Source organism: Mus caroli, unplaced genomic scaffold (genome assembly GCF_978045245.1).
Source record: "Mus caroli unplaced genomic scaffold, Mus_caroli_1 scaffold_12, whole genome shotgun sequence".
Taxonomy (NCBI): domain Eukaryota; kingdom Metazoa; phylum Chordata; class Mammalia; order Rodentia; family Muridae; genus Mus; species Mus caroli.
Genome location: NW_028227267.1, coordinates 93,280,285 through 93,308,095, shown reverse-complemented (window position 1 = coordinate 93,308,095; position 27,811 = coordinate 93,280,285).

Sequence of the window (27,811 nt, the reverse complement as noted above, 5' to 3'; positions counted from 1 at the left end):
ATAGTTCTCTGTGACATAATATTTCGCTCTCTTGCTCTCCATTCTAACATTTACCCAATGTTTGCAACTCCACCTTTTTAGTTATAAACATGAAAACAGTATGCATTAGGGTTGCATATGATGGTGAACAATTGGTTTAATTATCTTTCTCTGTTTGAATCATACTATTTAATGTACTCTCTAGGTACATGCATTTTCTGAAAATTGTATTAAGTCATTTTACTTTTTCCTTTTAAAAATTCTGTTATTTTCATGAACTGCTATTTTACTTGAATGCATGTGGGCAAGAGGATTCTGGGCCAGAAGAGAGTGTCAAATCTTTCATTTTGATGAGCATGGAGTATTCTTCTTTATATCTTCTGAGTACTTTGGTTTGAAGTTTATTTTGTCAGATTTTAAAATGGTTATGCCAGCTTGATTCTTAAGTCTGTGTGTGTGAATTATCTTTTTCATTTTTTTTTATCCTGAGATGTTATCCTTGATGTTAAGGTGTTTTTCTTGCATGCAGCGCAAGGGTGGATCCTATTTTTCAAATCCATCCTGTTATTATTTTTTTTTATTAGGGGTATTGAGTTCCTGAAGTTACTGATGGTTTTGAGCTGCCCAGTGAGTTGAGGAGATCAAACTAGTGACCTTCAGAAGAGCAGCATCTGTTCTTACATGCAGAGGCATTGCTAAACCCCGACACAATTTGTCCTTATAGCTTAATAGCATTCTATGTTGTATATCTATGATACTTTTGTTTTTCATTCATCTCTTGATGGGCATCTATACTGGTTCCATTTCATATTTCTGGTAAATAAAGCATTAATGAATACAGATGTACAAACATTTCTGTGGAAATACAGTAATACTTTGGATTTATGTCCAGGAGTGGTCTATAGGGGTCATATAGTAGTTTTATTTTTAACTTTTAAGGAACTTTCAAAAAATTTTGAAAATGGCTACAGTAATGTGCAAGCCTACCAGTAAAATATATTGATATATTTATGATAAACTAACCTTGGGGCTCCAGTATGAAACCCACTTGAACATGATATACAATCACTTTAATGTCTATTTTATTTAGGGTTGTGAGTACCAAAGAAGTATCTTTGTTCACATCTATGTTCTTCCCTGAAAGCTGTCAGTGGTATTCTTTTGTTAGACCTTTGGTCAGTTGTGTAATACTAGCATTAGAGGATGAATTTGCTACTGAACCTTCACATTGTATATTGTGGGACAAACTAAGGAGGAGAAATATAAGATTAACCTTCCAGGCTTGAGATAATTCAGGAGCGAATCCTCCTGCTCCTAGACTTTTCCTGGTAGGGAGGCATTTGGGTATAATGATAATCTGCTTTAAATTACGTATATTTTTAGCTTTAATTTTTGTATGTCACATAATTTACAAATTCAACCATTTCTTTTATAATTTTCAGCCCTAGCTGGGTTGGATTTTCAGTCTTGCTTGAGAACACCATGAGTTTGTCATACTCCTTCCTCATCCTTGAGTTACAGACATACATCACCACTCTAGGCTTACCTATAGATATTATCTTGAAGCTTATACTCTTCTGAAGTGTACATTTGAGTGATATCTTAAGTAATACCTTAGAACATGTATGGATCTCCAGTTTTTTCATGATATTCACTCCAGTTATAAAAACCAAACCAAACCAAACCAAACCAAACCAAACCAAAACAAAACAAAACAAACCAAACCAAACCAAAACAAAACAAAACAAAACAAAACAAAACAAAAAAACAACCGTTATTTAAGCTTTACAATGCTTTAAAATATTGTAGTCTATAATTTTACCTTGGGTATGATACATACATGCATCTGTATTGATTACTTCTTCTCAGTGCTTAGAGACATTCTCTGTATCTTGAGGCCCTACAATAATGTATTACTGGTGGCATTCTTTTCAACTTTAGTTTCATTAACTTCCCCATGCCTTTAAAATGTAATTCTATTTATTCATTCATAATGTTTAATTGTTACACTTTCAGGAATATGTGTGCCTAGAGTGGCTTTCATTTTAGAGTTTAGTATGGGCCACCCCTCAGCATGTGCCAATAAGATTCTGTGGTGTACTTTTCTTCTATACAGATCTTAGAGACACCATGATAAATTCCCTATTGTAAACTATTTCTAAAACTAAGAAGCAATACACCATCTGCTTAATGTGTGCAACTCAGCATAATCACTATCATGTTGCTGGTTGTCAAATGCTTTTCCTATAAGATGTCCATTCTTCTGGGAATTGGGTGCATCTAAATTAGGTAACCCTTTTAAAATGCTAGCATATACTAATTTTATATATGAGTGAGTTTTATTATAGCATGTTCATATACATGTATAATGAATGTACTTTGATCACATCCACCAGGTTTTTCCCTATCCTAATATCACCAATTACTTAGACTTTGAGGAAATGTGTCTTCTCATCTGTGTACCACAAATAGTGGTGAAGACATCCTTGCATACCAGTACAAAGATGTGGCTGAGTTAAATTCTATTGTTATTGTCTTTGTTCAGTTTGTGTTTGGGCAGTCATACTGGTAAGACTTTATGGATGTAGCCTCTGACATTCCTAAGAAGACCAATCTCACAGTAAACTCTCTGTTCTTCTGATTTTTAACTATCTTCCTATCCCTCTTCTGCAAGGATCTTTGAGCTTTCAATGCAGGAGTTGTAATAAGAATAGTGAAGGTTTGTTCTCCATAATTAATGGCTTCTACTTTGTGTCCAGTTCTGGAAGCACTCAATTTTCTTTAAGGGGTTGGCAACTGGGAGTTTCATGTTTCAGTTTTTAAATAATAATAACTTAAAACAATGATTCTGTGACTCTGTGACCCATTTTGGACTTGTCCAACTTCAGATCACATGACTTGGTTTGTTTAGGTGTCTGCTGAAGAGTGAATATATCATGTAAGAGTTACCAAGTGTGGTCATTGTCTGGGAATACAATATTAAATCCCACATGCTGTGGTATTATGAAGCAGACAGCTTCAAGCACTGACACAGAACAAACAAGTTCAAGTACAGTAACAGGGATGTTTGTGAATTTTTAAAAGCCCGTCATAAGACATTTTAAAAGTGTCTTGGCCACTTTCCGGGCCAGAGGTTAGGGATCCAACCAGTCCGGGAACACTTTGCCTGAGCATCAGCAACAGACATCCTGGTCCAGGACCCCACCAAGTGTATTCTGCACAGGCCCCAGATATTCAGCCACCTTCCTGGCCAGAGAAAAGGAGTCCAAGTGGAGAGGGAGCGCTTTGCCTGAGCATTGGCAGCAGATATCTTGGTTCCAGGACCCCACCGAGTGTATTCTGCACAGGTGAGAGTACGGAATACAGAAGCTAAAAGCTTCTGGGACAGGGGGGAGCCACAGAGCTTCTAAGGCAGCCCCATTTTTGGGCCCCAGACAGCTGTCCACTTTCCCAGCCGTAGGTTAGGGATTCAACTGGCCCAGGAACACTTTTCCTGAGCATCAGCAGCAGACATCTTGGTTCCGGTACCCCACAAAGTGTATTCTGCACAGGGCCCAGACATCCGGCCACCTTCCCGGACAGAGGAAAGGGGTCCAAGCAGAGAGGGAGCGCTTTTCCTGAGCATCAGCAGCAGAAATCCTGGTTCTGGGACCCCGCCGAGTGTATTCTGCACAGCCCCAGAAATTACCAGGTGGTGAAAGGCAAACACAAGAATCCTACTAACAGAAATCAAGACCACTCACCATCATCAGAACGCAGCACTCCCACCCCACCTAGTCCAGGGTACCCCAACACAACCGAAAAGCTAGACCAGGATTTAAAAGCATATCTCATGATGATGGTAGAGGACATCAAGAAGGACTTTCATAACTCACTTAAAGAAATACAGGAGAACACTGCTAAAGAGTTACAAGTCCTTAAAGAAAAACAGGAAAACACAACCAAACAGGTAGAAGTCCTCAAAGAAAAACAGGAAATCACATCCAAACGGGTGATGGAAATGAACAAAACTACACTAGACCTAAAAAGGGAAGTAGACACAATAAAGAAAACCCAAAGTGAGGCAAAGCTGGAGATAGAAACCCTAGGAAAGAAATCTGGATCCATAGATGTTAGCATCAGCAACAGAATACAAGAGATGGAAGAGAGAATCTCAGGTGCAGAAGATTCCACAGAGAAAATCAGCACAACAATCAAAGAAAATAAAAAACACAAAAGGATCCTAACTCAAAACATCCAGGAAATACAGGACACAATGAGAAGACCAAATCTACGAATAATAAGAGTTGATGAGAATGAAGATTTTCAACTTAAAGGGCCATCAAATATCTTCAACAAAATTTTAAAAGAAAACTTCCCAAACCTAAAGAAAGAGATGCCCATGAATATAAAAGAAGCCTACAGAACTCCAAATAGACTGGACCAGAAAAGAAATTCCTCCCGACACATAATAATCAGAACAGAAAATGCACTAAATAAAGATAGAATATTAAAAGCAGTAAGGGAGAAAGGTCAAGTAACATATAAAGGCAGGCCTATCAGAATTACACCAGAACTTTCACCAGAGACTATGAAAGCCAGAAGATCCTGGACAGATGTTATACAGACACTAAGAGAACACAAATGCTAGCATAGGCTACTATACCGGCCAAACTCTCAATTACCATAGATGGAGAAACCAAAGTATTCCACAACAAAACCAAATTCACACATTATCTTTCCACGAATCCATCCCTTCAAGGGATAATAACAGAAAAAAACCAATACAAGGACAGAAATCACGCCCTAGAAAAAGCAAGAAAGTAATCCCTCAACAAACCAAAAAGAAGACAGCCACAAGAACAGAATGCCAACTCTAACAACAAAAATAAAAGGAAGCAACAATTACTTTCCTTAATATCTCTTAATATCAATGGACTCAATTCCCCAATATAAAGACATAGACTAAAAGACTGGCTATACAAAAAGGACCCAACATTCTGCTGCTTACAGGAAACGCATCTCATGGAAAAAGACAGACACTACCTCAGAGTGAAAGGTTGGAAAACAATTTTCCAAAGCAAATGGCCTGAAGAAACAAGCTGGAGTAGCCATTCTAATATCGAATAAAATCGACTTCCAACCCAAAGTTATCAAAAAAAAAAAAAAAAAAAAAAAAACCAAGGAGGGACACTTCATACTCATCAAAGGTAAAATCCTCCAAGAGGAACTCTCAATTCTGAATATCTATGCTCCAAATGCAAGGGCAGCCACATTCATTAAAGAAACTTTAGTAAAGCTCAAAGCACACATTGCACCTCACACAATAATAGTGGGAGACTTCAACACGCGACTTTCATCAATGGACAGATCCTGGAAACAGAAACTAAACAGGGACACAATGAAACTAACAGAAGTTATGAAACAAATGGACTTAACAGATATCTACAGAACATTTTATCCTAAAACAAAAGGATATACCTTCTTCTCAGCACCTCACGGGTCCTTCTCCAAAACTGACCATATAATTGGTCACAAAACAGGCCTCAACAGATACAAAAATATTGAAATTGTCCCATGCATCCTATCAGACCACCATGGACTAAGGCTGATCTTCAATAACAACATAAATAATGGAAAGTCAACATTCACTTGGAAACGGAACAACACTCTTCTCAATGATACCTTGGTCAAGGATGGAATAAAGAAAGAAATTAAAGACTTTTTAGAGTTTAATGAAAATGAAGCCACAACATACCCAACCCTATGGGACATAATGAAAGCATTTCTAAGAGGGAAACTCATAGCTCTGAGTGCCTCCAAAAAGTAACTGGAGAGAGCACACACTAGCAGCCTGACAACACATCTAAAAACCCAAGAAAAACAAGAAGAAATTTCACCCAAGAGGAGTAGAATGCAGGAAGTAATCAAACTCAGGGGTGAAATCAACCAAGTGGAAACAAGAAGAAGTATTCAAAGAATTAAACAAACTCAGAGTTGGTTCTTTGAGAAAATCAACAAGATAGATAAACTCTTAGCTAGACTCACTAGAGGGCAAAGGGACAGCATCCTAATTAACAAAATCAGAAATGAAAAGGGAGACATAACAACAGATGCTGAAGAAATCCAAAACACCATCAGATCCTTCTACAAAAGGCTATACTCAACAAAACTGGAAAACCTGGACGAAATCGACAAATTTCTAGACAGATACCAGGTAACAAAGTTAAATCAGGATCAAGTTAACGATCTAAACAGTCTCATATCCCCTAAAGAAATAGAAGCAGTCATTAATAGTATCCCAGCCTAAAAAACCCCAGGACCAGATGGGTTTAGTGCAGAATTCTACCAGACCTTCAAAAAAGATCTAATTCCAGTTCTGCACAAACTATTCCACAAAATAGAAGTAGAAGGAACTCTACCCAACTCATTTTATGAAGCCACAGTTTCTCTGATACCTAAACCACAGAAAGATCCAACAAAGATAGAGAACTTCAGACGAATTTCCCTTATGAATATAGATGCAAAAATCCTCAATAAAATTCTCACTAACCAAATCCAAGAACACATTAAAGCAATCATCTATCCTGACCAAGTAGGTTTCATTCCAGGGATGCAGGAGTGGTTTAATATACGGAAATCCATCAATGTAATCCATTATATAAACAAACTCAAAGACAAAAACCACATGATCATCTCGTTAGATGCAGAAAAAGCATTCGACAAGATCCAACACCCATTCATGATAAAAGCCTTGGAAAGATCAGGAATTCAAGGCCCATACCTAAACATGATAAATGCAATCTACAGCAAACCAGTAGCCAACATCAAAGTAACTGGTGAGAAGCTTGAAGCAATCCCACTAATATCAGGGACTAGACAAGGCTGTCCACTCTCTCCATACCTATTCAACTTTGTACTTGAAGTCCTAGCCAGAGCAATTCGACAACAAAAGGAGATCAAGGGGATACAAATTGGAAAAGATGAAGTCAAAATATCACTTTTTGCAGATGATATGATAGTATATATTAATGACCCTAAAAATTCCACCAGAGAACTCCTAAACCTGATAAACAACTTCAGTGAAGTAGCTGGATATAAAATTAACTCAAACAAGTCAATGGCCTTTCTCTACACCAAGAATAAACAGGCTGAGAAAGAAATTAGGGAAACAACACCCTTCTCAATAGTCACAAATAATATAAAATATCTTGGCATAACTGTAACTAAGAAAGTGAAAGATCTGTGTGATAAAAACTTAAGTCTCTGAAGAAAGAAATTAAAGAAGATCTCAGAAGATGGAAAGAACTCCCATGCTCATGGATTGGCAGGATTAACTTTGTGAAAATGGCTATCTTGCCAAAAGCAATCTACAGACTCATTGCAATCCCCATCAAAATTCCAACTCAATTCTTCAACGAATTAGAAAGAGCAATCTGCAAATTCATCTGGAATAACAAAAAATCTAGGATAGCAAAAACTCTTCTCAAGGATAAAAGAACCTCTGGTGGAATCACCATGCCTGACCTAAAGCTTTACTACAGAACAATTGTGATAAAAAACTGTATGGTACTGGTACAGTGACAGACAAGTAGACCAATGGAATAGGATTGAAGACCCAGAAATGAACCCACACACCTATGGTCACTTGATCTTCGACAAGGGAGCTAAAACCATGCAGTGGAAGAAAGACAGCATTTTCAACAAATGGTGCTGGCACAACTGGTTGTTATCATGTAGAAGAATGCGAATTGATCCATTCCTATTTCCTTGTACTAAGGTCAAATCTAAGTGGATCAAGAAACTGCACATAAAACCAGAGACACTGAAACTTATAGAGGAGAAAGTGGGGAAAAGCCTTGAAGATATGAGCACAGGGGAAAAATTCCTGAATAGAACAACAATGGATTGTGCAGTAAGATCCAGAATTGACTAATGGGACCTCATGAAACTGCAAAGCTTCTGCAAGGAAAAAGACACCGTCAGTTAGACAAAAAAAAAAAAAAAAAAAAAAAAAAACACAAACAGATTGGGAATGTATCTTTACCTATCCTAAATCAGATAGGGGACTAATATCCAATATATATAAAAAACTCAAGAAGATAGACTCCAGAAAATCAAATATCCCCATTAATAAATGGGGCTCAGAACTGAACAAAGAATTCTCACCTGAGGAATACAGAATGGCAGAAAAATGTTCAACATCCTTAATCATCAGGGAAATGCAAATCAAAACAACCCTGAGATTCCACCTCACACCAGTCAGAATGGCTAAGATCAAAAATTCAGGTGACAGCAGATGCTGGCAAGGATGTGTAGAAAGAGGAACACTCCTCCATTGTTGGTGGGATTGCAAGCTTATACAACCACTCTGGAAATCAGTCTGGCAGTTCCTCAGAAAATTGGACATAGTACTACCGGAGGATCCAGCAATACCTCTCCTGGGCATATATCCAGAAGATGTTCCAACCTGTAAGTAGGGCACATTCTCCACTATGTTCATAACAGCCTTATTTATAATAGCCAGAAGCTGGAAAGAACCCAGATGCCCCTCAACAGAGGAATGGATACAGAAAATGTGGTACATTTACACAATGAAGTATTACTCATTTATTAAAAAGAATGAATTTATGAAATTCCTAGGCAAATGGATGGACCTGGAGGGCATCATCCTCAGTGAGGTAACACAATCACAAAGGAACTCACACAATATGTACTCACTGATAAGTGGATATTAGCCCAAAACTTAGGATACCCAAGATATAAGATACAATTTGCTAAAAGCATGAAACTCAAGAAGAAGGAAGACCAAAATGTGAACACTTTGCCCCTTCTTAGAATTGGGAACAAAACACCCATGGAATGATTTACAGAGACAAAGTTCGGTTCTGCGATGAAAGAATGAACCATCTAGAGACTGCCATATCCAGGGATCCATCCCATAATCAGCTTCCAAACGCTGACACCATTGCATACACTAGCAAGATTTTGCTGAAAGGACCCAGATATAGCTGTCTCTTGTGAGATTATGCCAGGGCCTAGCAAACACAGAAGTGGATGCTCACAGTCAGCTATTGGATGGATCACAGGGCTCCCAATGGAGGAGCGAGAGAAAGTACCCAAGGAGCTAAAGGGATCTGCAACCCTATAGGTGGAACAACATTCTGAACTAACCAGTGCCCCGGAGCTCTTGACTCTAGTTGCATATGTATCAAAAGATGGCCTAGTCGGCCATCACTGGAAAGAGAGTCCCATTGGAAACACAAACTTTATATGCCCCAGTACAGGGGAATGCCAGGGCCAAAAAATGGGAATGGGTGGGTAGGGTAGTGGGGGGGAGGGTATGGGATAGCATTGGAAATGTAATTGAGGACAATACGTAATAAAAATATTTTAAAAAAATGGCTTTGCTGAATGGGTCAAATGCAGATATTTGCACCCAACTAAAGGACAGTAGCAGCTGTGCCCTGTTGTTGAATTAGGGAAGGCTGGAAGAATTTGAGGAAAAAGGTCCTATAGGAAGACCAGCAGTCTTAATTAATCTAGACCCCTGAGATCGTGCAAACACTAGACCACCCATCAGACAGCATACACCAGCTGACATGAGGCCCCCAATACTCATGCAGTAGAGGACTTCCAGGTCTGTGTTCATCCAGAGATGATGCACCTAACCCTCAAGAGTCTAGAGGCCTCAGGGGATTTAGAGGTCTGATGGAGTGGAGGGTAGAGCCATCCATGTGGAGACCTGGTGTGGTGGGGAGGAGGTGTGGGATGTGGAGTAGGAGGGTAGAGGGGAGGGGTGTGGAATGGAATAGGAGTGTAAAAAATGAATTACAAATAAAATTATTTTTTTTTAAGTATCTTTTGCCAAGTACTAATTGCAAAAGCAAGTGACAGGACTAGTCAAGGTGTCAGGGAGGATATTAGACTACACACTATAAAGATATGTTTAATTGCTCTGTGGGACAGGCTGATGAGTTTTATGGGCCATGCTTTATCACATCTCTGACCACAACTACAAACTTAGGATCCTATGCCCTGCACTAACCTGATATTTCTGAAGGGGCTTTGCAAACATGAACCTATGAACCAAAGAACTGATACAATTCTTTTCCTTCATTTAGGCAATCACTAAATCTGTGTTAAAAATTGACTAAAGTAAAAAAGTATCGAAACTGACACTTTTAAAGGAGACCTTCAGATGTACTAAAAATATCATCTATAACACCAAGTTTTGCATTTGAATTGTTATTCTATAGGCTATAATTTGTTTTAATAGTTTAAACATTAACTGAGCAATCACACAACAAAATCTGTCATAATTATTAGGGCACAATATCGGTACTTGTGTTGAATGGTTCTTCCTGATCTTATCATGCATGGTGTACATTTGTTAAAATATTTAAGTTGAAACAAAGCATAGTAGGTCCATTTAAAGAATTTCACAGCATAGTGATACTATTATAATTTGATGACTAAATGATATCTTGGGACTTGTTGAATTGTTTAGGAAAAGTGATATGATTAATAATGTTTTTATTTTCTTTATTAAAATACCAATTTGCAGGATGTAAAACACAGAGTACCTGCAAAAATATTTGTGGTTCATTTGCAAATGTGAATGACATATTTTTCAAACGCTATTTTCAGTCTGTCATTACATAAACCTCTCTTCTGAATATGTAATCTATAAACATGGATTTCTTTAAACTATTTAATATAAATCCGAAAACAGGACATATGAATGTACTCATTATATTATGTGTATATAATATACCCACAAATGCTAATTTATGTTTATAAGTCTCAATACATGCAAGAGCCATAATTAGAGGATAACACTTTTAATTATGTTACCATTTTATTAAGGTCTTTGCTTGGCTGTCACTGGATATTACACGAACAAATTAAATTGCAAAGGAAATAGCTTCTTTAGAATTAAAAGGTTTAATAGACAGAATTATGTACAAACTCTATGAATAACGCTCTAAGGAAAGAGCACAGAGTCGCTCTAAACAACAGCTGTTCGTTCACATAATTCTGGAGGACAGAATTCCAAACTTCAAGTAAGAAGGAAAATACTCCAGGCTTCCTCTGGCTTTCAGAGCATATTGTAGCCTAATAACAATTATATCTACTGCTTTGGGTCAAAGTGATCTGTTTTACTCACTTAAGTTATTATATTGTAATTTATAATAATATTTATACTCATATATTTTGAGGTGTACTTCTAATTTCATTTTAGTTGAACAGACAGACACATGCACAGATACAGAGAGAGAGAGAGAGAGAGAGAGAGAGAGAGAGAGAGAGAGAGAGAGAGAGAGAGAGAGAGAATGTGCATTGATGCCAGAAGAATTGGATTCCCTGGAGCAAAAATGACAGACAATGAAATGAATGGTATATCATCTGATATAGGGATTCAGAACTGAAATTCTCAGTTATGAGCAGGAAGTGTTCATAATTGCTTAGACATTTTCCTAGCTCCTTGGTGTACTTCTATAAATATATATAACATTCCCAAATAAAAATCTTGTTTGTGTGTGTCCACAAATAGAGCATACAGTTGGTAATTTATGTATCTGTGGTCTAAGAATATTTTTTTTCTTTTCAGGATATCTATGTTTAAAAGGTACACAAGTAGAAATATAACCCTTGGGTGCCTCTCCTTCAGGACTGGAACAACCCCAGTGCACTGGAACAATAAATTCCTCTTGCTTTTTGCATCCATCCCAGCTCCATGTGGTTCACTCAGGGGGTACCAGTTAAGCTAAGGCTCCCCTGGAGTCTTACATTTGGTGCATTGGCTAGGAAGTGACTCCTTGTGGGAACACACTGGAATGGTAACTCGGAGGTCTTGAGCTTTTACTGTGGTTCCTGTTTGTCTTTCTGTTCGTCAAAGTCTGAGTCTGTAAGTCTGTTTGAAATTTTGCTTGCAAGTGTCTGGAGGATCAGAAAGCCTACAGTGTCTGGTGCAGTCAACTGTGATGGGCAGACATGCCTTGTCATTGAGACCTGGGGGTTGGGGGCTAGAGGACGGTTCAGGCCCCCCTGCAGAGAGCTGAGAAGGATTTGCTCCTTCTGGAAATGGCAAGGCAATATTGACGGGAGCCAAGTCTTGCTATAACCTGTTTTTTCTGGTTTGTTTCCAGTGGCTGGTATAGCCAAGCAACTCTTATCTAGCTCCTGCCATATAGGCAGGAGCACCTGGTGTCTGTAGCTCAGCCAAAGAAAGGGGAAAACTGTGTGTTGATTGTCTTTTTCTGTGTTCTTGGACCTGGATGCCCGCCCATGGAAGGGTCAAGCTGTCTGTGTGGTTGATTGTTTTTTTTCTGTGTTTGTTGGCATCTCATTCTATGACTTAGACTGACAGACATTTTTTTGGACATTGGACAGACTGAAAAACCAGTTAGTTACTCTCTGTTCATCCGAATGGCCCACTTTGGGAGTAGCCACCTGTGGAGATCTTTGAATTGCAGGTGATCAAAGCAGGAGAGGAGAGAGTCTTTAGGCTGGGATCCCTGGAGCACCCAGACCAAGTGCCCTTTAGAGTTACCAGGGAAAATCTAGTGGAGAACATCCAATCTCATGCATATAAGCCTTTCTTTCCCCAAGACTCACCTCATAGATTCTGGCTGCTAGCAAGAAGGAAGCACAGAAGGAGAGATCTGGACCTGAGAAACTTCTGATCCTCCAAGACTCTTCAACAGTGGACCTCTTACTCCAAGACTCTCTTCTTCAAAATCTCCCTACCCTTGCCCCCATGGCCTCACCAGTACCAGTATAGGTTTCAGGATCCTTAGCCCATAGTAGACCAGGGTCATTGCACTCCCCTTTACCTGAGGGAGGAGTGGGAGGAGACCCCCCCAGCTTCCCAACCCCACCATGGGGACACAAAATCTGAGAGAGACCTCCTCTGATACCACAGTGGCTCTCCCCACTACAGGCTGGTTGATCTCTTTGAGACTGCTTTATTTAAAATGCTGAAAGCCAGAAGCCAGAAAGAATATCCCCTCAGACACAGGAGTGCCATTGATTGACCAGACTGTCATGGACATTGAGCTTTCTTTGACTAGACCTGACTGGAACTTTAATATGTCACAAGGTAAAGGTCTACCACCAGACTCCGCTGGCAGGTCTCAAGAGGACTTCGTGACAACCCAAAAACTTGACCAAGATACGTGAGGGGTTAAGCAGAGACCAGATGAATCTCCTGAAGCCTTTCTAGAGTTCCAATATATACCCTATGACCCCAGCAACAAAGAGCATAAAACTACTGTGACAATGGCTTTTATAGACCAGGCTCGTAGAGATGTCAGTCATTGAAGGATTTAGTGCAGGTTACTGAGAAAGTCTACTCTAACAGGGAGACAGAGGAGGAAAAGAGAAGAGAAGCCTATCTGTCAAAGAAATTAGACCCTGCTATTGCTAAGTGGCTTCCTTGCCTATGGATAGTGGCAGCGGTGGTGGTTCTAGTTTGCTGATAAATTGACTCTGGAGCAGAACATGAGTGTGACATACCTTAGAGAACATTGTTCACCAGCCCCTGGATTGATGGCTGACCAACACCTGAATGACTCATCATCAGACTCTGTTGCTAAATTCAGATTGGGTGACCTTCATGTCACCAGTGGCCATCAACCTAGCCACTCTGTTCACTAACCCAGCCACTCTGTTCACTGACCCCGACCTCAACCAGCCAGCTCATGATTGCTAGCTGAGGACCAGGGATGGGGAAAGGACCGGTCTGTCGATCAGCCACTCTCCAAAGCTAAGGCGACCTGGTTCACTGATAGAAGCAGCTACCAGGTGGAGAGACAATGCAAGGCTAAGAACTCCATCATGAGCAGGTTCCAGGTGGTCTGGGCCGAAACCGCATCTTCCCGAAATTGCAGCCTAATAGGCAGCACTGATAGCTCTGACCAAAGCCTTGGACCTGGGGGCAGGCAAAAAGATCAACATCTACATGAATGTGCCTTTGCTACAGCCTATGCCCATAAGGCTATAAACCAAGAGAGAGGACTGCTCATATCAGAGGGAAAAGAAACAAGCAGGAAATCTTGGATGTGATGAAGCCAGCAACTGTTAGTATTATTCATTGCCCAAGACATCAGAAGGGAAGAGACTCAGTATTCCAGGGCAATAAACAGGCAGATAAAGTGACTCTGCAAGAGCAAATCCTGGTTGTGGGGCTGCAAAGAACAACTACTGGGAAAATGACTGGACTAAGAGTTGGCTTCATTTAAAATATATAGAAGAAAGGACTCAGATTGCTGACCATCCTACCAACTATTACCAAGAGAAGGTAGGACAATGGCTTACACAAAAAGGGAGAACTATACTCCCCAGAAAGCAAGCAAAAGACTTACTAGGCCAAATGCACCGATGGACCCATTTAGGGGATTAAAAACCTTGTACAAGCAGTTAAGGGACCTAAGTATACATAATAGACCTCAGGTTCTGGGCCAGAGAGTTAGTAGAACCGTATAAGGTATGCCAGCAAGTAAATGCTTATGCAGCCAAGAGTAAACAGGGCAAAAGATATAGGGGAGTTCATTGGATCTAACCTGGAGTTTATTGGTAGGTTGATTTTACAGAAGTTAAGCCAGGAATATATGGTTACTAATACATTCTAGTGTTTGCAGATGTTTTCCCTGGATGGGTTGAGACATTTCCTCACCAAGCAGGAAACAGCTACCATGGTAGCTAAGAAGATATTAGAAGAAATTTTTCCAGAGATTCAGAGTGCCCAAGACTGGACAATGGTTCTGCTTTTGTGTCTTAAGGTAAGTCAGGGATTGGCAGAAATATTGGGGACTAATTGAAAGCTCCATTGTGCATACCGTGTCCAGAGCTCAGGGCAGGTAGAGAAAATAAACAGAACCCCTACAGGAGACCTTGACTAAATTGACCTTGGAGACTGGCTTGGATTGGTTGGTGCGCCTCCCCTTGACCCTGAACACCCCCTACCATTTTAACCTGGCCCCTTTTCAGATCCTGCATGGGGTACCCACTCCCTTGACCCCAGCTCTTCATCTCCCCAGAGTGACTTTTCAGGCTGACAAGGATCTTATGGTTTGATTGCAAGCTTTCCAGATCAGCCACCTGGAACTGTGGCCTAAACTTAGTGCTCTGTATGATGCAGGTACCCCAGAGGTACCACACAAGTACCAAGTTGGAGAATGGGTACATGTGCTGAACACTCAGAAGCAAAGAACAGTTCCTGGTGTTAATGACTACCCCAACATTCATTAAAGTGAATGGAGTAACTACCTGGGTTCACATCAGATCAGCACCTGTGCCTGACACCAACTAGATAAACACCCAAGCAACCCTCTTCTGCAAGGTCAGAGACAGCTATGGTGTATCTGAGCCTCGGCAGCCCTACAGCCCTACCGCCCTACCAGGGTGACTTGACAGGTGCTCCCAGCCACTGGTGATGTAGCTTGGTACATTGTCTACATTGTATCTGGTGGCTGGACCCTGTCTTTCATCTCTGTAATTAAGTGGTGGGACTTGGACTTATGGGGTATCGCTGTCATGGAGACACAGGGAGAGGGATTGCCTGAATGTGGGGGACAAGGGACTTGTAAATCTAAACTGTGTCCCAGAGTGGCCTTGGAGGGTGGAGCTTAGGGTGTAGACACCCAAAATTGAAGTGTCCTTCAAGAAACCCCTATATATGTGTATCCCCGAGATGAGAGAAGCCAGCAGCAGGCCCATCAGTGTTAGGGGGTTAACCATTTCTTCTACACTACCTGGGGTTGTGAAACATCAGGAAGCATATACTGGAGACCTTTCCAGGGATAGTTAAAGATTCAATGGCCAAGGTGAGAGAAGGGTTAGCCAGGCAGAAGAGAGAACAGAGACAGGACTGGTCTGAGTCTTGGTTTAACAGCTCCGTCTGTTTTAAAACCTTGATTTCTGCATTCTTAGGACCCCTGATCCCTATTCTGCCCCTGGACACCATATAAAAACTTGCTGAATGGGTGCTGAGGGTTGCCACCTCTCCTTCGGGTCTGGAATTATCCCAGCGCACTGGAACAATAAATTCCTCTTGTGCTTTTTGCATAAAAGAAAGAGAGAGAGAGAGAGAGAGAGAGAGAGAGAGAGAGAGAGAGAGAAAGGCCATTGAGAGGAACATAAAATAAAATTATGTAAACTCCTATTGTAGCAAAAGAATAGTATTTAGAATATCTATAATTGTGATCCTTGTATATTTACAGCTAGTAAAATAATTTTGGTTGAATATAAGAAATAATACTTGGTTATAATGTTTAATAATGACTAAAACCACGTTGATTTTTTAAACAGTGTTTATATTGAAATAGCTGTGATTCTGTTACACAGTATGCCTCTCTTAATTACAGAACTGAAAAAAAAGCTTAAGGGATTCCTAAGAAAGTCTCTGATATGTGAGTTAATATCTATGCCTTCCTGAACACTTATGCTTTATAAGTATTAACTAACAAGGCATGTGTGTTGGATAGCTTTAGTTGTCAACATGACACAACTAAGAATCACCTAGGAGTAGTCTCAATTAGAGATTGTATAATATGTCCTCAGGCAACTGTATTAATTAAGTTAGTTGATATAAGAACAAACAAGGTTTATGGAACCATTTTGAAGTAAGAGAACCTGAAGTGCATAGAAATACAAAGTCTGAACTGAGAACAAGCAGGTAAGCAGAGGGACATAGTAGCATTCATTTGTTCACGTTTAACTGTGAAGAGCTATGTGAAATTCCCTCCTTTAACGTAGAAGTGCAAGCTGAAATAGAACCAAAGTCTGGATTGCAGGCATAGGGCTGTTCATTGATGTTTTGATGAAGAGTCTGTGTTAATCCAACCAATGCTCAAGAAGTAGCTGTGATAGTGCAAAACTCCAATCCCTCTAATGTGACAGCTAATGTGATTCCTTAGGACAGCAGAAAAGTGTTTTTTGGAGTTGGCACAAAGATGCCAATATGCTGAAATCCAAAGGCCAGGCTACCTACTGAGCTGGCAGCAGGACCTGGGAATGTAAGTGCTGTCTATGTGGTGCTTGTTTTGAAGTCATGAAAATGCTGGATTGGGGATATCCTAGGTAGGGAATGGCTATCATCAAGTGGGATGTTCAGAGACCACATGGAGAGGCTTCAGGACAATTGAAGGGAACTGGAAAGGTGAAATGTCAGTTGCAACAGATACCCTGGGATACTAGAAATAGCCAGACAGTGGGATGTCTGCCAAGGCAAGCTGCAGGTGTAGAATCTCCGTGTGTTGAGAGTGGCAGACCTGGGACCTGGAACTGCACAAGCTCCTTGGGTACCAGATGAGCACCAGATGCTGGGCTTTGAGCTATAGCACTTGACATTTGGTTTTGTTTTGATCCAAAATGTTTTGAATGCCCCGATGGTTCACCTTTGGAAGAATATTGTTCTCTGCCCAAATAAGTTGCAAAAAAAAAAAAAAAAAAGAAAGAAAATGGAAGTATTTTACAGGAGTCCATACTTAAGAGACTATTGACTTTTAAATTAAATCCTGGACTTTAAGAAAGACTTTAACGTTTTAAAGTCGTATCATTTACATTTAAAATGTGAGTCTTGTGGAATGAAGGGTGGAAGGTTATGGTTAAAAATCAATGTGCTATGTGTCAGTTGGAAAGGAGCAGAGAGTGGTAGTTTCATTTTCAACTCTGTATAAAGTATAGACTTTTGGGAAATGAGCCTCACTAAAGAATTTTCTATATTGTGTAGCCTGTGTAAAAAAGTAGGGGCAAGGGTTGTCTTAATTAAGTAAATTGATGTATAAAGACACTGCCACATGATTGGAACCATTCCCCAGTCAGCAATTCTGAACTTTGTATGAAAGAGAATTTGAGCTAAGGCCAAGTAGACAAGTGTCTGTATATGTGCATACAAGACTCAGTGTTCTTAACTGTGGGTGTGATGTGACTGACTGGCTGTTAAAGGTCCTCCTCTGACATCCCCATAATCATCAATGGCAACCTGAAACCATCAGTTAAAATGAGCCACCTCCTCTCCTAAGTTACATTTATCAGATTCTTTCATCCAAATAATGAGTAAAACTGTAGCAACATGGTATAAGGTTCAAAATAATAGTATGAGACATCGGTGTTATTAATCATTTCTGTTTCTCTTCCTTCCAACATGATGACAAACTACAATGATATAAAAAGATAAAGAAGTCTGGGAATAACTTCTTCAGTTACATATTTAAATCAACATTATGTCTATTTATTTTAATTATTGCAATAGTGTGGACTAAAAGTAGAAGACCAAAAAATGTTTTGTAAATAAAGCAGTTTCCTGTATTTTCATTTAGATTTAGATATAACATTCTATACACAGAGTATTTATCCAGTGATACAGGGTAAAAGCACCTATTCTGGAGTCAGGTATTCTTAATTCTATCCCCAGGAACTAAATAGTGAAAAATGACAAATAATTTCTGTAAGTTGCTCTGTGAATTCTGCAGTGTGCTTTGGCATACTCATGCACACACATACACATAAGCACATAATAAAATAAAATGTAGTTTTCCCTCACCATTACTGGGAATAAACTTCTCTGATAACCTGAACTTGTTCTAAAAAGTTCTATCTGGGCCTTGAACACCACAGTTTTACAAAGAATCCTTGACTGTATCAGATCTAGCTAGAGATAATTATTAATGGTCTCTTATTTTTATGTTTATACTAAAATATATTTATATTATACTGAATAATATATATAACATAATAATATGATAATATAATGTGGGCATTTATAGTCAAAATCTTTTTAGTTTAATTTGATATATGAAGTATACAAAGAAATATGAATGTTGCAATACAGTGAGTAACCTTGAAATATATTTTAGTGAATTATTCTCAGAGAAATGATAAGCTCAGGATAAAATAGTGTCCTTTGCAATGATGTATATGGTAACAGTAATTCTACCATGTTTGTTCTAATTAGCAAATTAATTCTAGTGTGATAGGAATTAAAATAGGAAAGAACAAAAGAACATTAAACCCTTGTTAGAAAATAAATGCCCTTAGAGAAAGGAATGAATTATTAGATTATGATATTTTGATAACATTTGCTTGCATTTAATTTTATCTGATTTATGTTAATCACCAAACATGTACTACTTAATAAAGCCAATTAAGAATACAAGTATGCTTTGAATAATTATCTAAAAAATATCACATTTCAGAAGTTGATGAATATAAAAGTATCTAAATCCCTTGAGATTTTTAATAAACTCTCAGGATGAATATTGGCCTTATATTTCATTTATTGATTAGTAAGTACATTTTACCCATTTAAATATCAAAAATATGGAAATAAATATCAAGTTTGGTTAAATTTTTTAGTTGAATTATGTATTAAAAATTAACTTATGTAGGCTACACCACTACACCGAACTAATTACCAATGTCATTTCCATAATTATGCACCATATTCATTTCATAGAGCAACACTTACGATGGAAATAGCATAATTTATCATCCCGCTTCAGTAAACTGTAGAGTTGTAGAGATGCATGAATAAATGTTAAGGTATATGACTTCTTGGATGAGTAGTGTCATAAAATGTCTGGGAAGGAAGCATTAGTAACAGAAAATCAGTTATTTTAAACAACCCTGAGCTCATGATTTGGCATAAGACTTTATTTAATTTTGAAACTCATAAATATAATGAATGTAAATGTCTCAACTCTGCAATCTGTGATTACATAGATAAAGCATTGGTTTAATTTTTCCCAATCTAGGAGATACAGATTTAAATGTAAACATTATGGTTTATAGTTCAAGAAAAAATGATGTCACTAGAACAAACAGTTTAGAATCATATTTTTAAAGCTTAAATGTGAATTTCCATAGAATAGAAAAGATAACTTTTCATTGAAAGTTAATTTTATTTTCTCTCATTATTTTGCTTCCATGATATCCCTCAAGTGGCCCTTAATTTTAGTTGTCTCTCCTCATATTTTGAACTTGTCTTTCTCTCCCCACCCCCTCCCCTTTGATCCTCTTGATCTAACCCCATCCATTCCCAGTTTATCTATAACACTTTCATCTATGTTTGTTTCCTAACAAAAGCTATCTGTTCCTTCCCCGAGCTCATTATCTATACCTGACCAATTTTGTTCTAGTAATGTAGCTTCCTCATCATTGACTTAATAGGTAATATCCACATACAAGCAAATAAATGTCATATTTGTCTTTCTAGGTCAAGATTACCTCAAATATTTTTCTTTTTGTCTTTCCATTTATCTATCTATCTATCTATCTATCTATCTATCTATCTATCTATCTATCTATCTATCTATTTATTTTACATCCCAATCACAGCCTCACCTTTTTCTCTCAAGCCCCACCTCACACAACCTATACCCCTATTCCACCCTCACCTTTTCCTCTGAGAACTGGAGCCCACCCCATACCAACCAACCCAGGCACATCAAATCATTCCAGAGCTAGACACATCCTTTCTCCCTAGATCTCCCTACAGCTGACTCCACCCCTGTACCAGTCCCCATCCCTTTTCTCACCCAGATCCTTCCCTCCATCCACCTCCAGAATTATTTTAAGTGTAATACAAGTTTCTCCCTTGAGTACTCCTTAATATCTAGCATGTATGAGTCTATGAATTGTATCATGGGTGTCTTGTACTTTATGGCCAATACATACTTATAAGTGAATATATATACCATATTTGTCTCTCTGGGTCTGGGTTTTCTCAATCAGTGTGATAGTTTCTAGTTTTACCCATTTAACTGCAAATTTCATGATGCCCTTGTTCTTAATAGCTAAATAGTATTACATTGTATAAATGAAGCATAACTTCTTTATCTACTCTTCAGTTGAAAGACGTCTGGGGTGTTTCCATTTTCTGGCCATTACAAATAAAACTGTTATGAAAATAGTGGCCCATGTATCCTTATGGGATGGTGAACCATATTTTGTGTATATGCCCAGGATTGGTGTAGCTGGATCTTCAGGTACAACTATTTTCAAGTTTCTGAGAAACCACAAAATTGATCTCCAACAAGGTTGTTCAAGTTTGCATTCTTACCAGCAACGGAGGAATGTTCATCTTTATTCACATCCTTGCCAGCATGTGCTGTTAATTGAGTTACTGTTCTTAGCCATTCTGACTGGTATAAGATGAACTCCCAGACTCATTTTTATTTTGTTTGTTTGTTTTTATTTTGTTTGTTTTTGTTTTTTAATCTTTTATACAGTCCAAACTTCATGCCCCTCCCGGTCCACCATTGGACTGTTCCACATCCCACACCTCCTCCCCCCACCTCCAAGAGGATGTCTCCACCATATCCCCAACTCCACCATAGATCACCATACCCTGGGGTTCTAAGTCTCTCAAGGATTAGGTACATCTTTTCTGACTGAGTTCAGACCCTGTAGTTCTCTGCTGTGTATGTGTTGGGTGCCTCATATCAGCTGGTGTATGCTGTCTGGTTGGTGGCTCGGTGTCTGAGAGATCTCAGAGTTAGTTGAGACTGCTGGTCTTCCTTAAGTTTTTCCTTGTACTTAGCTTCTTCGAGCTTTTTGCTATTAAACCACAGGGGTCACCAGCTTCTGTCCATTGGTTGGATGGTAAATATCTGCATCTGACTCCTTCTGCTGCTTGTTGGGCCTTCCGAAGGGCAGTCCTAATTGGCCCCTGTTTGTAAGCACACCATAGCATCATTAATAGTGTCAGGTCTTGGGACTTCTCCCTAAGCTGGATCCCATTTTGGATCTGTTTTTGGACCTTCTTTTCCTCGGGCTCTTCTCCCTTTTTGTCCCTGCAGTTCTTTCAGACATGAACAATTCTGGGTCTTTTTGACTGTGGGATGGCAACCCCATCCCTCCACTTGATGCTGTTTTTCTACTGGAGGAGAACTCTACAAGTTCCATCTTCCCACCGTAGGGCATTTCATCTAAGGCTACCTTTGAGTCCTGAGAGTCTCTTACTTCCCAGGTCTCTGCTACATTCTAGAGGTCCCCCTCACCTCCTAAATGCTGAGGGTTAGGGAATGCATGTTTCCATTCCTTCTGCTGGCTCTCAGAACTTCAGTCCTGTTCCCTCCCCCAGTACCTGATCATGTTCCCCTCTTCCCAATCAGAATGGCTAAAACTAAAACCTCAAGTGACAGCACAAGTTGGCAAGAATATGGAGAAAGAGGACACTCCTCCATTGCTGGCGGGATTGAAAATAGGTAAAACCACTCTGAAAATCAATCTGGAGGTTCCTCAGAAAATTGGAAATAAGTCTACCTGATGACCCTGCTATAACATTCTTGGGTATATACCCAAAAGATACCGCACTATGCCACAGGGGGCACATGTTCCACTATGTCCATAGTGCCCTCATCTGTGACAGCCAGGAGCTGGAAATAACCCAGATGTTCCAGGACAGAAGAATGGATACAAAAAACTGTGGTTCAATTACACAATGGAATAGTATTCAGCTATTCAGAAAAAGGACATCACGAGTTTTGTAGGAAAATGGAAGGAACTAGAAATTATCATCTGGAGTAAGGCAACTCAGACCCAAAAGGACATGCATGGTACATACTCATTAATAAGTAGACATTAGTCAAAATTATAATCCACAGAACTAAATAAGGCTAACAAGCTGAAGAGTCCAAGTAAGGATGCCTCAATCCCGCTTGGGAGGGAAAAGAAAGCAATCACAGGAGGGGGCAGGGAGGGAGGGAGGGAGGAACCTGGGTAAGAAAGGGGGAAGGAAGGAGAAGAGGGGAACAAATAAATTTTTTCTAGTTACAATCCTTGACCTGTGAATTTCATTTTTTAACAGAGTAATATACAGCATTTTCTTTATTCATTGTTTTGTTAATGGATATCTATACTGTTCCTAATTTCAAGCAGTTATGAATACAGTAGCAAGTAACATAGTTGAGCCAGTGTCTCTGTGGTAGACTGAAGTGTCATTTATGCACGAGTGGGGATATGGAGGTAGATCAAGCCCATCTTTCTGAGGAACTTCCACACTGATGTCCATAGTGACTGTATGAGTTTACACTCCCACCAAAATTGTAATTACTTCCCCTTAATCCATATCTTCCCCATCATGAACTGTCAATTGTTTTACTTACCTTAGTCATTATGATGGGCACTATATGAAATCTCAAAGCAGCTCTGCATTTCTCTGATTTAAATGTATTTCTGTCGATTGAGTATTCACTTTTGAGATTTCTCCATTTAGATCTGTTCCCTGTTTTTAATTTGGTTAGTTAATGTTCTGATACCTATTTTTTGAGGTCTTTTAGATACTTTAGATATTAGCTCACTCACTGTCAGATGTGTAGTTGGTGAAAAACTTTTCCCATTCTCTAGGCTGCCACTTTCTCTGAAAGATGGGGTCATTTGTCTTACAGAAGATTTTTCAGTGTCATGAGATCTCATTTATAAATTGTTGATTTTGGTACCTGCACTATCAATGTTCTATTTAGAAAGTCATCTCTCTCTCTCTCTCTCTCTCTCTCTCTCTCTCTCTCTCTCTCTCTCTCTCTCTCCCTTCCCCCTTCTCTTTCTGCTTTCATCTTGCCCCTCTCTCTCCCAGTAAACCTCATGTGTAACTGTTAAAAAAAAAAAAAAGAACATGTTCTCCTCTGCCAATATGCTCAAGGCTATTCTTCACTTGCTATTTTATCAGGTTCAGTGTTATTGACTTTCAGCAACCTATGATGATCTGTCTGCAATACCTAGCATCTGAAGACCTGAAATAATGGGGGCAGACTAATGTTTGATGCTAGTAAAACTTACTTCGTGTACCTTAATAGCCGAATGTAACAAAGAAAGTGGTGTTCCAAGGAAGGTTGTTTGAGTTCAGAAAGACATGATCAGAAAAACATGTAAGTAAACATGTATGTCACTAAGCCATATTAAATATCAATAGAGCAACCCTTTCTCAAAACTATCTCAGGACAGACCAATTTAAACACAATTGTATGGCACATACTGTAGATTATATATCTATGAAAGTGCAAAAGCAAGGCTAAAGGACATATTCAAATTCATGGTCCTGATCAGATTGACTTCTATAACTATGTTCTGACACCCAACATGTATAAACATATCTTATAAGTGGAATGTAAATGTTTAACATACTAAGCATGAAATCCCATGTAAGAAGAATCCAGTAAACAGAATTCATTTGAGGAAAAAGGTCCTCTGGCTTTTCTCCTGGAGTCTCTGTCTCAGGTATTGTTCACTGTGGGCCTTTATTTTGACAAGTGTTTCAGTTTTTTTTTTCGTTTGTTTGCTTGATTTTTATTGTTATTGTTTATAGATTACATCGTTTATTTTCTTTAAATCCCGATTGCAGTTTCACAACAAAGGTTTTTTTCTCTTTCCAGTCTCTCCCTCTCTTCCTTCAATTTTTCCCTAATCAAAAAATGGGAAACATCAGATAGATATCAATCAGCCTTGGCATATGGAGTTGCAGTAAGACTAGGTACATCTTCTATTAAGATAGACCAGGGATCCTTTTTAGGGGAAAAGAATTGAAAAGCAGGCAATAGGGCCCCTCTTGCCTCTTTAGAAGTCCCACATGAAGACCCAGTTGTGTAACTCTTTCATATGTGCAGAGGGCCCAGGTCAGCCCCAGCAATGCTCTGAAGTTTGCAGTTGTCTCTATGAACACCTATGAGCCCAGATTATTTGATTCTGTGGATTTTCTTATGGCATCCTTGAACCCCTTTGTTGCTTCAATCCTTCATTCTCCTCTTCCACAGGATTCTCCAGGTTTCACTTAAAGTGTGACTGTGTGTCTCTGCATTAGTTTTCTTTTTTTTTTTTTCTTTTTTCTTTTTTTTTTTTTTGTGTTGGGAACATGAAGTTCTCTTTACTAGCTGTTCTGAAATACATTGTTAATTGTTAATCACACATTATTATTTTACAAAGCTAGTTATATCTTATTATCTTTAGAGTTGTCACTTAGAGTTGTCACATGACATTAGTAACTTAAATATGCCTCAAGCTTGTCATCCATAGGAATGAGTTGTCATCTAATGTCTCACCTCCTGAGAATTGGATGGAAAGTCAAAGCCATCAACTCTTCACATTTCCTTTTACAGATAGTCTCCCATCTCAGGGCTTCACACCTCAACTTGGCCAGCTCTGGTTTCTCCTACATCAGTCTTTAATTTAGAATGCGCTTCTTAACTTCTTAATTAATCAGACATCCAGGTCCGCATGGGAAGAAAGGCCAGTCATAAACCACCCCAAGCTGCAATACCAAGTTACTCACTTAGTCTTTGTTTTCCCAAGCCTTGTCATCAAGGAAGGTAGAGTGTTAGTGGTAACTCTGGAGACATTACTTCATTACAAATGGAAGTGAGGCAGTAATTGACTTCCGTTTCCTAAACCCTGTGTACCACCGCACACATCTGTGAAAAGAAGGGCTGTTTACAGAATCAATGTCATTTTGCCATTACAAAATCCTCAAATAGGCAACAGCAGACATTTCCAAATTTCAGATGAAAAATAATTTTCTTTACCAATTGGACACTGAAATGAATTTAAATTTAAAGTAAGCTAACCACGGTTGAGAGTTTGAAGGGAAATCTCATTTGGAACCATGGCACTGATGTAGCAAAGCTGGAATATTTCCAATCTGAAACCATTTTATAGTGTGATTTCGTGATGACAAAACAGGACTTCCCAGAAAGATGTAATTATCATTCCTCTTGCCACAAGTGTTCCTCCAACTTGAATTGTGGGTACTTCTGAATCTAGACCAATATCAGGAAGTATCCTAAAAATATGTGGGTTTTTTCCAGTGATTGTTTCTTGATAAAGACAAAACATAAAAGATTAAAAGTAAGCACAATGTTTCTTTAAACAGAAGAGGGACACACTTTAAGAGTGTTAGAGAGACGTGTTATTATTGGAATGTTCACAGCCATCTTACTGACTGAGCAAACAGAATGGACGACATGTTCTGGATAATATTAACTAAGGCTGTTAACCATGGGTATTTATTTAAAAAGTAAATGAGAAACAGGAAAGAAGCAGTGGATACTTAATATGTTAAAGTTTGAACTGTGTCTGTAGTTGGTCTAAACTTCATGAAAGAAAAATAACTCACAATTCTGTGTTTATTCCTGTGTTTTCTTCAATAGCCAAGGCATGGGTTATCCTTGATACCCACCAGGAAATGAATGAAGAAAGAAAGGCTGGCATATATACATAATGGAGTATTATTTATCTGTGAAAGAACAAAATCTTTAGTAGCATTTGCAGCAGAAAGAATAAAACTATATCTGGATGGTCCATCCTTTCATCTCAGCTCCATTCTTTTTTTTTTAATTTATTTTTATTTTTTTATTAGATATTTTCTTCATTTACATTTCAAATGCTATCCCAAAAATCCCCTATACCCTCCTCCTGCCCTGCTCCCCTACCTACTCACTCCCCCTTCTTGGCCCTGGTGTTCCCCTGTACTGGGGCATATAAAGTTTGCAAGACCAAGGGGCCTCTCTTCTCAATGATGGCCGACTAGGCCATCTTCTGCTACATATGCAGCTAGAGACACGAGCTCTGGGGGTACTGGTTAGTTCATATTGTTGTTCCTCCTATAGGGTTGCAGATCCCTTTAGCTCCTTGGGTACTTTCTCTAACTCCTCCATTGAGGGCCCTGTGTTCCATCCAATAGCTAACTGTGAGTATCCACTTCTGTGTTTGCAAGGCCCCGGTATAGCCTCATAAGAGACAGCTATATCTGGGTCCTTTCAGCAAAATCTTGCTAGTGTATGCAATGGTGTCAGCGTTTGAAGGCTGATTATGGGATGGATCCCTGGATATGGCAGTCTCTAGATGGTCCATCCTTTCGTCTCACCTCTAAACTTTGTTTCTGTAACTCCTTCCATGGGTGTTTTGTTCCCAATTCTAAGAAGGGGCAAAGTGTTTTTATTTGGAATTTATAGTCTAGCATCATCTATAGGCCTGGGTTTCTATATAGGTATTGCATAAATTTGATTTTATCAGATAATGTCTTATTTTCTTCATTTAAAGAGATTAAAATTTTGGTTAGCATAGTAGTTCAAGGATGACATTTAGGGTATCTTTGAGTCTGTTCCATATCTGTTCAGGACCTTCTGGCTTATAGAGTCTCCATTGAAATTATATATTATTTTTAATAGGTCTGCGTTTGTATGGTTTTTTTTTTGTTTGATTTCATTACAGCTTTTAATATTCTTCTTTTTTTTTTTCTGTATGTTTCCTGTCTTCATTGTTCTGGGAAGAGACAAGTTCCTGGTTTGATCCAGTCTATTTGGTATTTTATGTCCTTCTTTTCCCTTGATTTTCTTATTTTTTCTTTGTGTGAATTTTCTATTACTATTTTGTTTAAAAAAATGTGGCTGTATCTTTGGATTATTTCTTCTTTCTTCATTTCCATTATTTTTAGATTTGGTCTTTTCATAGTGTACCATATTTACTTCAAGTTTTGTGCCAGAAGTTTTTGCTGTTTTTGTTAGTGGTGAGTTTTGTGTTACTCAATTTAACATTTTCTTTGTCCAATATACACATTTCATCTATTGTGTCTTTAATAACAGAGATTCCTTTTTCCATCTCTCAAGTTGCAAAACTTTTCTCAGAGGTTATTGCTTGACTTTCTTCATTTTTAATACTATGTCATCTTTCTATTCTTAAATTCTGTTATTCATTTACTTCTATTTTGTAAGTTTTTATAGATATATATTTAAGATATATATTCATTTCCTCTTTAAGGCTTTTCTTCTACTTCAGCTATGTTATAACTCTCAAGTTCTGCTGTGGTAGGGTTGCTGAGTTCTTTTCATTACATATTTTCTCTTGTTATTGCTTAGGG